Below are 13,683 nucleotides of genomic sequence, written 5' to 3' on the forward strand. Positions count from 1 at the left end.
CCAGTGTAGAAAGGGTTCATCTTCCTCGTCAGATGGATTCTCCTTTGTCCACGTTTGAATAGTCTCAGCGTTTGTGTAAAACTGGAGGTAGATGACAAAAGATACTAGGTCCAGGATGTCTGTAACGCTTTACATTTTGAAAATCTCATGTTCAGTGTTGAACTTTGTTTTTGATACAAGGTCAAATTCTGATAAATCAGAACCACGAGCAGACTCTGAACCGCGTAACAGCTTATTTACGACCTCCTGAATGGAGTAGCTTAGGTTCCTACCTGTCATTGTTTATGCTGGGACAATAAAGAAACAAGAAACAGAAACAAGGGTGACAAGATGAAGCTGCAGTCACAGGATCACAACCCAGCCGAGTAGCTGAGGCAGATTTTGTAGAAATGTTCAATTACCAGTTTTCACCACCATCAAAACACCAAATGAGGGAATATTTTACCATCTGGTCTCTACAGAAAGACGCCTGCCGTCTCATTCTGCAGGCTCAACTCTTCTGACAGCAGCTCATCTCTACAGACCCCCCCACCCACCACTTCACCCCCCACAAGTCTCATTATGCATATTATTCTGAGTGCACAGTCCCAGGGACACGTTCAGTGTTTTTAATTATATATATATTTTACCTCTCTCCTTTTTTTCAACCAGTGTGTCTCCTTCCTTTTGTCCTCGTTGACCCATTTGAGTGCTTTCAGGTACATCGATGGCCCAGCGACGAGACTTGATGATGGGGCTCGGGGGCTTGTTGCCTAGCAACAGGCAGCAAGCCGGTTTGTGTGGCGGTGGTGTTTTTATGTAACAGTAGGTTTGATGGTTGAATGTAGGGCGCTCAGTCTCTTGGGGTGGGGTGGGGTGGTGGGGGACGTGTAGGGAGTGTGTGTGAGTGTGTTTGTGTCAGTGACTCCTAATGTGCACACACACACATCCACACACACACATACACCATGTCCATGCGGTCTGCATGGAGTGGACGGACAGTGAACAGAAAGGGCACCCAGCATGAATCAGTGACATGAACGTGGAAGGACGGTGTGATTTTAAGAGTCCTGATTTGCAAGCTGAGGAAATTATAATAAAAAATGAAAATAAAAATTACCATTACAGCAAATACAAATCAACATTTTTTTTTTTTAATTTATGTATTTACAGAATATCTTCACAAGCTCACAAAATGCTTCTCGTGCTTCACATACACGAGTCACAGGATAACTAGCACAAGCGGAATGTTTCTAAAAATAGACTCCTCTGACAAGCCAGACTCGTAGATATTCTCTGTATCTATGCAACGAAACTGCTGCAGGAAATGTAATTTGTAAGTATGAACACACTGAATGAACATATCTTTTAATTATATTGACTAAAATATCGGATCTTCTTGTAGAGTCTCTACTGGTTTCGGATAGGTAAAGACAAAATCAGGATATTTCCTTAACCATAAACCACAAAAAAAAAAAAAAAAAAAAAAAAATCTGTGCAGTGAGGGTCGTCCTCAGGTGTACATGACCCGTCTTTATTTCTTACTGCTTCTTAATGTTATCCCGTAGGAGATCAAGTGCCAGTTTACAGTCATTAGGAAGAGGACATGCAACACAGGCTGAAGTCATGGTGCTCACAGAGTGTAAAAAGAAGGGAAAACATTTCTGTGAGATATATACAACATGCTTATTAATTTATTGATTTGAAATCTACTGGTTAAGGACAATGGCAGTCCAGTACCTTACACTATAAAACACTACGCTCTGTGTAAGTGAAAACCTATTAGCATTTAAAACAGACAGAGGGCGCTGTTGGCTTGGAGCAGACATGTCAAGGTAGCAGCCATAATGTTTGACTGACAGCTGATCTCTGTGCAGAAACACCACAACAATGAACTCTCAGCAACAAACATAGAGAGAAAACAAGTTGATGAAGAGAAATACAGAATTTAACTCTCTGCTCCTGAAGTTACCTCTGTCTACTTCACTTTAATCAACTCAGCACCTGATTTAAAAGCAACCCAGAGTCCAGCATAGAGCGGCTGAGTGAATGTGGTCTGGACTCTGTGGAGAAGAGTCATGGTTTTATAGGCGCTGTAGAAGGACAGAATACCTGGGGGGTATTCCAGAAAGGAGGTTTAACAAACACTGAGATAAAACTTAACCTCTGGGTTGTCTGAACCTGAGGCGACTAAACCCGAGCTGTCGGTTCCAAAACACCGGTTAGCAATCAGTTCAATCAACCCCGTATTGGTTAACCTAGAGTTGTCCGCGTTCACGGCGAAGTTATAAAGGCATCATCTATTGAGAGTCGAAACCATGAGTAAAAATGACAAAGCGCAGAGCAGACTATTTTTCTGAAGCGGAGCAGCAAGTTCTGCTCGAGGCGTACGAGGAGGAAAGAGCGATAATCTCGAAAAAAAGCAATACTTGCGCGTCTGCCAAGGAACGAGACCTTGCTTGGCAGAGAATTGCCGACCGCGTAAATGCGTAAGTTTAGTATAGCACATTAATGTATGTCAGAAGCACAATAATTCAGTAGATATTAGGCTACATATTAACTGCTTTGTATGAGACTTTCTTATACTATAGACTACCTTGTCATATATTGTATTATTTTTAATTAGATGTAACCCGACCGCCCTCAAGAGAACGTGGCCGCAGGTCAAAACAAAATATAAAAACATTGTCCAAGTTGGTAAGATATATCTGGGTGCATCATCTTAGACATCACTTATCCAGTATTATATTCTTGAATTGCCATATTGCAACAAGGTACATTCATTTCAAAGCCAATAGGAAGAAAGCAGAGGAGAGGAGGACCGGTTCTGGGCCAGCGGTGTCCCCCCTCACCCCTGTGGAGGAGTTGGTGATCAGTATCAATCGAGGGCGTCCGATGATGGAGGGGATTCCTGGGGGCACGTCATCGGAGCCCTCAACCTCCCAGGAGGAGCAAAATGAACTAGTGCAATGTATTTTCCCTAATAGGCCTACGCCTAAATCACTTATGTCTAATTTGTGTAGGATCCGGATCAGGGTACGGGGTGATGAGTGTCGGAAGGCATGGGTATCCTCTATCCCCCAGAAGATACCCATCAAATTCCCCTGTAATTGCACATATAACATTAAGTTAGAGCCTACGCATTAATTAGCCTGAAGTGGATCTTATTTGCATAAGATAACGCATCCCGTTGAAATCTGTTGCTCAAATTAGATTCCCGGTACATCCTGGCATCGTGTATTGACCCTGGCCATTTCGCCTCCACGTTTGTGATAAGGCATGATGCATCACATATCATCTGGCAATTAGTAAAATTAAATGTGTTTTAAACATCAACACCATTAACAGAGCGTCAAAAAATAAAAGTGGCATAGCCTATCCATTACACCTACTTGAACGTTTCACATAATCTGCCTCGTTTGTGGAAGGCGCTTTAATAGGCACTTGCGTCCCATCAATGCAGCCAATGATGTTTGGAAAGCCTGAAATAGCCAATGCCCATTAATTGAAAGCTCACCAGCAAAAATAATTTCAGTGCAAATTTGGAAAACTTATAAGTGATGCTGATCTGCCAGTTGATGAAACTCCACTTTGATGATCCTCGTAGGTTTGTGGCCAGGAAAACGAATGAAGTTGCGCAGGAACCGCTTTAGCGCAAGGCAAACTTTACGCACCGCCCGACAAACAGTTGCTTTGCCGATATGCTCTGCGTCTCCTACATTGTACAAAAAACTCCCGCTCGCAAAAAAAACGGAGAGCGATGCACATAGTTTGGAGAGAATTGAGAGCGAATCCACGATGCGTAAAGTTCGAAATGTGGGGATGGAGAATGTTGTTTAAATATATTAAAGATTCCGCAGAAAAATGGTAGCGCTCTCGCAAAAACTCATTAGGAAAAGAAAGGATATCAAGTCGTGGTCTTATCACCCTCTCACGGTGAATAGCCCGAATGATTTGTGCTTCAATGTCAATTGGATCTTCCTCAAAAGGAAACGCCATTGTGTGACAAGTGTGGAAACAGCAGCCTGGCTGAACGTGCACTTAAATACCCGAACATAACCTGAACAAAACCTACCCCTACCAGGTTAAGTTCAGAGCCTATGTTACTATAGTTACTTACATAGCCTGATCATTTTTGAGCGTTCTGGAACTGAAATCCCAGGTTTACCGCTAACTCTGGGTTTACATACCCAGTTAAGTTCAGAGCCTATGTTACCATAGTTACTTACATAGCCTGATCATATTTGAGCGTTCTGGAACTGAAATCCCAGGTTTACCGCTAACTCTGGGCTAACATACCCAGTTAAGCCAGTAAACCTGCTTTCTGGAATACCCCCCTGCTCTGTGATCCAGGTACACTCCTACTGTGACAAAACAATCTGAGAGGGGAGTTAAGATTTTGTTGTGCACAAATGTAGAACCAATGAGCGAATACTCTAGTATCCAAGATTTGTCATTAAGTCCAAATCTACTTTCATCCCCTATTCTGTTAATATTTTTGTATGTGACTGCTACACCAACTCCTGCAAAGTGTCCTCTTTCTCTCCACATCACCTCCCAGTAACAACGTCCAGTCAGACTCTCTCTACTCAGGACCTGACACCAATCAGTGAATCTGTCTGGATGATCAGGATAAGACTCTTGTTGATTTCTAAATGTTGCTCTTCTGTTCCCCACAGACAGTTCCAGATGTCTGTGTGCTGTGTTTGGATCCAGTGTGATTTCACATGAATACTTTAAGAATTCTTCTCTGGTCTTTGGCTCTGGTTGTGGCAGTAAAACATCCACTTCAGTCACTGTCCGTGAGATGTTTGTCCTTGTCTCTCTCAGAATGTCCTGTAGTTTCTTCCTGAGCTCTGTCACAGCTGCTTTCACGTCCTTAAACTTCCTCAAAGGACGGATATTGATGCTGGATGAGTGTGTAGATTGACTGAGTGGTGACAGTGAGGGGTAGTTGTGTAGAAACTGGTTGTGATCCTCTGTGTCTGAGACAGAGGATCTGTCCTCCACTGTGTTATCAGCAGAGTGAGCGATGGCCTTCAGCTCCTGTTGAAGCAGCTTCACATCTTTCTCTTTGTCCTGGATCATCTGCTGGATGTTTTGTCATCTCACCTCCACCTTTCTCTGTCTCTCAGTCCTTTCTACTGCAGCTGAGACTGTGTCGTGGCCTTTATGTACATCCACAGGGCAGAGATAACAGATACTCTGCTGATCAGTACGACAGAACATCTTCATCACCTCACCATGATGAGAGCAGATGTTCTCCTGGAGTTTCTTGGAGGGATCCACCAGCTTGTGTTTCTTTAATGGAGCTACATCATAATGAGGTTGAAGGTGTTTCTCACAGTAAGATGCCAGACAGACTAAACAGGACTTGAAGGCTTTCACTTTTCTTCCAGTGCAGACATCACAGGCCACATCTTCAGGTCCAGCATAGCAGTGATCAGCAGGAGCAGCTTGGAGTCCAGTCTTCTTCAGCTGCTCCACTAAAACTGCTAACGTGGTGTTTTTCACCAGGACAGGCCTCGTTGTGAAGAGTTGTCTGCAGTCAGGACATCTCTGGATTTTCTTCTTGTCCTCTTCATCAAAGTGGCTTTTAATACAGTTCATGCAGTAGCTGTGTCCACAGGGAATAGTCACCGGATCCTTCAGTAGATCCAGACAGATGGAACAAGAAAAGGTTTCTCCATCCAGCTCAACTCCTTTCTCTGCCATTTCAGCTCTCAGTGTCAGTGACTGACAGCTCGTGTCCTTTGATGACTTTACAGTTGATCACTGTATTTTTGAGGAAGAAGCGAGAGGCGTCATCAGACTTTTATTATCGGAAGAGGAGTGACCTGAAAGAATCTGACTATTAAAACATAGACAATAAAAGTTTTATTCACCCTACAGACATAAAAACAGGACAAAGTACAAACCAATACACAGTTAAAGCTCGAAACATTTCCCTTGTTACAAGTCAGACCAGTTTTAAAAAGACTGTGTTTCCAGTTTCTTGTTCTCTAAAAATTTCATGATCACACATAGAAACTACTATTTAATCAAGCACAGTTACTATAACTAAGTATTTTCCTGCCAAAAGAAGCAAAAAATGTTGTTGGTCTACCTGACTGTGTCTTGGTATCAACAGAACCCCCTGAGTTTCCACGTCTTCATTAGAGTTTCAACACAATACTGACCGGCATTCTCTAATGTTTGGATGTCTTTTTATGTCCCTTTCCTGCTTTATAAGGTTCAACTACTCTCTCTCACACAGTCCTTTGACAGTTCTTTTGCTTTCCCCATAGCTCAGAATCCAAAAAGTCAGTGCAGCACTAGATGAAATGTTCAGGGAGTCTGTCAAGAGCCCAGAGAGTCACTGACATTTTACACACAGACACTAATTACATGCAAACAAGTGACAGGTGTGGACACTTACCCTCAATAGTCACTGAAACCTGCTTGTATCCACTTGTGTCCATATTGTCAGGACAAAACTTTTGATTAGGGCCGATTGGATGGTTCATCTTGTCATTATGATTTAAAATGGGCAAATACAACTGCGTGATAAGAAATAAATTCACATGACCACTGCAAAAGTTTTTGCATGATCAAACATTTTTTAATGTAAACTTAAATAATACCTACATATCATCCCTTTAACTACCACACCAAGATAAAAGCAATGGAATCATTTTTTTTTTTTACATGTCTTATTCCCTTGGGTTAGTAATAATCACAATCACTGGTTTTGTTTTTTCAACAGACCCTGTGGTTTTATATTGGCCTTGATATGTCACTTAAAGGAACAATACATAATTGTATACAAGTACCACAGAAAGCAGAAAAAAAATCCAAGATAAGAAAGAAATAAAAGAAAGAAATAAACAACAAAAACTAGATTGGATAGACTTTGTTTAAACAGTGACACAATGAAACATTGAAACAACCTCAACACATCTCATCTGTGTGACTGTGCAACACAAATGCCTGTTTAACCATTAGATCCACATTAGCTCTGGTGATATGCTACAAAGCATTCCTGGTTTGTGTTCAAACACAGGACAACATTGCATTTCTGACATTTCCACCTTGACACACACTCATCATCATCATCATCATCATCATCATCACTCAGATCAGCATCAGAGTCTGGTATGAGGACCAGAAGAGTACATGGTCTTGCACTGTATAATGTTTTAGCATCTGTCTAGGAGATGTAAAACATGTAAACTAAATAATTTATAATCAAAAACCTCAATCAGTAGTAGTAATATTAGTATACAAGCTTGTGTCATTTAGTTAAAAGGGAATTCGTTATGATAATCATGATTTCCATATATTTATCTAGATTTTTACCATGATTACTAATATCAACTCAGAAAGTGTCCAAAATGACTGACTAAGGAAATTCTTTTCAACATATTCATGATGTATTAACACTTAAAGTTTCATATTTACAGCAATAGATGAACAGAGGTTTTGATATTATAACAAATAGTCCATCATCTTACATTAACTTAATTTAGCTTGACTCTTACCATAAAGCAACCTAGGACATTTAAAAAATAAACACTGATGGAAATGTTTCCAGGGAACCCTAAAAAGTGAGTAGAAGACTCTGAATAAATGTTTCAACTCGTCTCGTCTTCTTCCACTTATCCGGGTCCAGGTTGCAGGGCCAGCAGCTTCAGCAGGGAAGCCCAGACAACCCTCTCCACAGCCCTCCCCTCCATCGTGTCCTGGGTCGGCCCCGAGGTCTCCTTCCGGTGGGACATGCCCGAAACACCTCACCTGCGAGGCGTCCGGGAGGCATCCTTACCAGATGCCCTAGCCACCTCAACTGACTCCTCTCGACGTGGAGGAGCAGCGGTTCAACTCTGAGCTCCTCCCGTATTTCCGAGCTCCTTACCCTATCTCTAAGGCTGACCCCGGCCACCCAACGAAGGAAACTCATTTCGGCCACTTGTATTCACAATCTTGTTCTTTCGGTCATTACCCAAAGTTCATGACCATAGGTGAGGGTTGTAACGTAGATCGACTGGTAAATTGAGAGCTTCGCCTTTCGGCTTAGCTCTCTCTTCACCACGACAGCCTGGTTAAGCATCCAGATGCCGCTCCGATCCACCTGACGATCTCCCGCTCCCTCCTACCCTCACTTATGAACAAGACCCAGAGATACTTGAACTCCTCCACTTGAGGCAGGACCTCCTCCCCGACCCGGAGTGAGCAATCCACCCTCAGACTTGGAGGTGCTGATCTTCTTCCCAGCCGCTTCACACTCGTCTGCGAACCGCCCTGGCAAGAGCTGGAGGTCGTTGTTCGATGAAGCTAAGAGGACCACGTCATCAGCAAAAAGCAGGGACGGGATCCTCCGATCACCGAACCCGACACCCTCATCCACCCGGCTGCGCCTGGAAATTCTGTCCATAAAGATTTTGAACAGAACCGGTGACAAAGGGCAGCCCTGGCGGAGTCCAACCATCTCTGGGAACAGGTCCGACTTACTACCGGCTACACGGACCGAACTCGGGACAAACTCACAGGAGTGTGATCCCCCTGTACACTGTAAACCCAGATTTTGTTTCTAATTAAACATCTGAGTGATCATTACTTATTCTTTTATGTTTTGTAAAAACCTGCTATCATTACTAAACAACATTAGTTCTTTGGACTATTTAGCTGAAAGATTCATTGCACTAATCATGTTTAGTAGAGATAACTTGGTATGTTAACTTTCATATGAAAAGGGAGGGGCCTAATTCAAAAACCTGCCGGGTCACGTGACAAGGCCAGCGTAACTGTGCGTCCACACGGTGCTCTACACTTGGCGGGACGAGCAATATCGTGTCTGGACGAGCGGCTGCAGACTTAACGTTGGAAACAACCTACTCCGAGAGGAACGATTAGTATGTAAAATAACTATTGTTATCTTTGTGGGAACTTTGAATAGGTACACAAAAGCTTGGAGACGACTTGTTGACGCAGCTTTTTTTTCTGTGTAAGGTTAACGTTACTGTTCGAACCTGTGCATGGTGTAAATAGGCTAACACTTGCTAATGTCCACTCAAAATTGTGTCGGCTAACAGTCTGAGGAGGTTCACACACGGCAGGTTTGCGCGACTGTATCATTAATATTGCCGTCATTTTACTCGGTAGAAAAGCCGTTCAATCGCTGTCGGGGCGACTTGTTGACGCGGCTTTTTTTTTTTTTCCCTTGTGTAAGGTTACTGTTCGAACCTGTGCATGGTGTAAATAGGCTAACACTAGCTAATGTCCACTCAAAATTGTGTCGGCTAAATGTCAAAGTTAGCTTAGTGTTAACAGTCTGAGGACGGCTCACACACTGCAGGTTTGCGCGACTTTGTCATTATTATTACCGTCATTTTACACACACACACAGACAACACACAGACATCGACAACACACACACACAGACAACAACAACAGACACCACACACAGACACAGACAACAACACACACAGACATCGACAACACACACGGACAACACCCAGCTTTTAATGATTTACCACTTTAATTTCAGGGGACATTTTTGTCTTGTGATTTTTGAGAATTCCCAAGATTTTGTTTTTCAGAATAGTACTCAAAGTTTGGTTCATAAAATGGTGATCTTTGTGATGGACAAAGCAATGGCTCAGAAATTAACTGTCCTTTTGGATATGTATATTTCTAATGACCTAATTATTGTTTCTATTCCCAAGATGACTGCAAACCAGAAGATGACCTTGGGGGTTATTCTAACAGAGGCGGACATAAGAAAAGTCATCCTAAATACAAGACCGTCGACAGTCGAGGATTTAATAAGCCAGTTTAAAGAATCACTGGGACTTACTCATAACTTCAGTCTTCAATACCAAGATCCGGATTTCAATAATGAACTATGCAATCTGACAGATACTGAAGAACTTCCAGAGAGACCAACAGTCAAAGTCATCCCTGTCCTTGAGCTGGTTTCTGTCTTATCTGATGAAGTCTTCAGTGACACACCCAGTACAGCAGAAACAGAGATACTCTCACACTCACCTCTGGAGCGACAGAAACAGTGGCCAGAATTTTTCTGTTTTGTTTTGCCATTTTTCTTAAATAAAATGCAATGGAGCATTTAAAGGTGTTTCTTCATTTCCATCCACTTTAATTGAAACATTTCATACAAAAAATAAAAAATAAATTAGAGGAAAATATAGTGATTGTAATTAATTATGAGTATATTAGCTAATTTTATCTTAATTATTTACAGTACACACTACTAATAAATATAAATATAAACTTAAGGTTCTATGTTAATACAACTTGACATGTTTAGTTTTAGCTTGTGTAAAAAGTCAGAATTTCATGTTAATACAATTCGCCATTTTTAGTTTTAGCTTGTGTAAAAAGTTAGAGTTCCATGTTAATACAACTCGACTTGTTTAGTTTCAGCTTGTGAAAAAACTAAAGTGGTATAGGGCAACAGGTTTCCACGCGATTTGCGAGTAAAGTCAACTAATTCGGGTTAAGAGTGTAGTTGGAACACACACTCTGGTCCCCTTTTTTAAAGATGGGGACCACCGCCCCGGTCTGCCACTTCAGAGGTACTGCCCCGATGTCCACGCAATGTTGCAGAGGCGTGTCAACCAGGACAGCCCTACAACATCCAGATCCTTGAGATACCCAGGGCAGATCTCATCCGCTCCTGGAGCTCCGACACTGCGGAGTAGTTTCACTACCTGACGGCTCCCGTCACCTCCAGTGTTCACCAGCAGGTTCGAGGATTACCGCCGCGACCAGCACCAGCGACCTTGCGGCTGTAACTTGCAACAGCCGCCTCCACAATGGTGGAGTGGAACATGGCCCATTCGGACTCAATGTCCCCCACCACCCCCGGGACGTGGTTGAAGTTCTTCCGGAGGTGGGAGTTGAAGACCATATTGACAGGTTCTTCCGCCAGACGTTCCCAGCAGATCCTCACTACTCTTTTGGGTCTACCAGATCGACGCAGCGTCTTCCCCTGCCATCTGATCCAACTCAACACCAGGCGGTGATCAGTTAACAGATCTGCTCCTCTCTTTACCCGAGTGTCCAGCGGGACAATGGAGTCCCCAGTCGAGGCGCCGTCCAGCGTCCGTCCTAGGGACTCTAAAAAGGGCAGGTACTCTAAACTGCTGTTCGGCGCATATGCGCAGCCAACAACAGTCAGGACCTGTTCCGAGACCCGAAGGCGCAGGGAAGCAACCCTTTCGTCCACCCGGGAGAACCCCAACATACAGGCAGATAGACCAGGGGCAAGCAAAAAGCCCACCCCGGCCTTCCGCCTCTCACCCGGATCAACTCCAGCAAAGAAGAGAGTCCAACCCCTCTCAAGGACTTGGGTTCCAGACCCGACGCTATGTGTCGAGGTGAGGTCGACTATATCTTGTCGGTGGCGCTAAACTTCTTCCACAAGCTCCGGCTCCTTCCCCGCCAGAGAGGTGACATTCCATGTCCCAAAAGCCAGCTTCCATAACCGAGGATCAGACCGCCAAGGCCCCCACCTTGGTCCGCTGCCCGATCCACACTGCAGCGAACTCTTCATGCTCCTCCTGCGGGTGGTGGGCCTACAGGGAGGCGAACCCATGTCTCCCGTTTGGGCTGACCCAATGGGCGAAGGCCCGGCCACCAGGCACTCGCCCACAAGCCCCAGCTCCAGGCCTGGCTCCAGGGTGGGGCCCCGGTAACCCTCCGGGCCTGGAACACAAACTCTTGTTATTTTTCCTCATCAAGGGTCTTCTGAACCGTTCTTTGTCTGGTCCTTCGCCTAAGACCAGTCTGCCTTGGGAAACCCTACCAGGGGCAAATTGCCCCGGACAGCATAGCTCCTAGGGTCATTAGGACACTCAAACTCCTCCACCATGATAAGGTGACGGTTCAAAGAGGAGACAGATTAATACTATTAATGTGTGTGCTGTCCAATTATTTGAATTTAAAGGCTGATAATAAGTAACAGACTTACAAGGACTCATGCAGTCAAGATGTCAAAGTGAAAAATTAAGAAAAAAACAAAGAAAAGAAAACTCTAAAAGTCATAAAGCTTTAAAGAACAAGAGCGTACCAGCAGGTTCATCACTTTTTGGAGTCCCCTGGAAAAGCTTGCAGCTTCTTTCTGTATCTGCTGCTGTTGAGTATTTGAAGAACATGTGTTGTCAGTTTGATGAAGACGTTTTCTTACTTTGTGTTTTCTTGAGTTGCAGTGGGTCGAGCTCTCTCTGCCAGCGTAAAATGCTGAGGTCAAACAAATGAAACTACAGAGTTACAACTTTTTATTGATATTGTTGTTCCAGGAAATTACATTTTATTAATGCATTTTGGTTCTGACCCTCCACATCATTTGAACCTGGTTCAGTTGATTCCTAATGTTTGTTATACCATGTTACTCCTGGAGGTACAAAGAACACTTTTAACAGTTTTATGTGTTTAGTGAAGCTTGAAACTGCCTCAACTGTCATTCATCAGTTATTATAATGAGCTAAATATTAACATAGCCTCAACAAAGTCCTCTCAGTCTCTGATAAACAAATATTTCTACTGTTATCTCATTGTAATAAAAGACATGACATGATTCAGTCAAGAGGTCACATTGCTGTGTGTCTTTATAATAATAGTTTTATAATCTTACAACCAATCACATCAACTTATTATGTGACATATGCTTACATTAGCTTAATTTTCAAACATTTAGCTACAAATCAACTATTTAGTTAAGAACATTTAAAACAAACAAACAAAAAAAAAAACAGACGAAAATGTTTCCAGGGGACCCCAAAAAGTGAGATGAAGACTCTGAATGAATGTGTCAGTGTTACTAATGTGTGTGTTGTCATATTAGTTGAAGTTGCAGTCAAGATGTTAGAGTGAAAAATTAAGAACAAACAAAGAAAAGAAAACTCTAAAAGTCATAAAGCTTTGAAGAAAAAGAGCGAAGGTAAGGTAAGAGAGAAGGTAAAAAGAACACTTTTAACAGTTGTATGTGTTTAGTGAAGCTTGAAACTGCACCGACTGTCATTCATCAGCTATTATAATGAGTTAAATATTAACCGCAGCCTCAACAATGTCCTCTCAGTCTCCAATAAACAAATATTTTTACTGTCATCTCACAGTAATAAAATACATCACATGATTCAGTCAAGAGGTCACATTGCTGTGTGTCTTAATAATAATAGTTCTTAGGACCAATCACAGCAACAAATTATGTGACATATGCTTTTGAGAAATGTTTTAAATGCTGTTAACTTTTCATCTTTTAAAGTTATTTCACTATCAACATCTTTTACGGCAGATGCAACAGCAGAATCTAAACCTCTCACTTCTCAGACAGCAGCCATTTTGTTGTAACATTTGGTTCAACTCCATGCTGCTCAGATAAAGTGTATGACTACTGTTACTCTTCTGTCTATCATTACATGAAGCCCCACCCAAATGATTTGATTGGCCCTGCAGATTGTTGTGATAAGTTAACCTAAATACCATTATAACTTTTGTAAGTTATTACACAAATAAACACGAACAACTTGTATTGAAAACATGTGCCTGATAAGTATAGTAAACTTGTGTAGTGTAGACCAAAAATGTGAAAGGGAAAAGTAATACAAAGAATATTAAGAAAGGCATAAACAGTCATTCATCAGTTATTATATTTGAAATAAAAATGAAACTCAGTTACTACAAATAAGTAAATGTGAATATATTTTA

At 42.4% G+C, this 13,683-nt stretch overlaps 1 pseudogene across 1 annotated transcript; it reads right to left on the bottom strand.

Annotated features, from left to right (window-relative positions):
- Positions 1 to 1,957: 1,957 nt before the first annotated feature.
- LOC311489388 (tripartite motif-containing protein 16-like) lies at positions 1,958 to 5,892 on the bottom strand (annotated as a pseudogene). The gene is made up of 2 exons: positions 4,313 to 5,892; positions 1,958 to 2,087 (listed from the first exon to the last, which is right to left on the bottom strand). The product of its transcript is annotated as a tripartite motif-containing protein 16-like (transcript).
- Positions 5,893 to 13,683: the final 7,791 nt, after the last annotated feature.

Source organism: Chelon labrosus (genome assembly GCF_963514085.1).
Source record: "Chelon labrosus genome assembly, chromosome: 6".
Taxonomy (NCBI): Eukaryota; Metazoa; Chordata; class Actinopteri; order Mugiliformes; family Mugilidae; genus Chelon; species Chelon labrosus.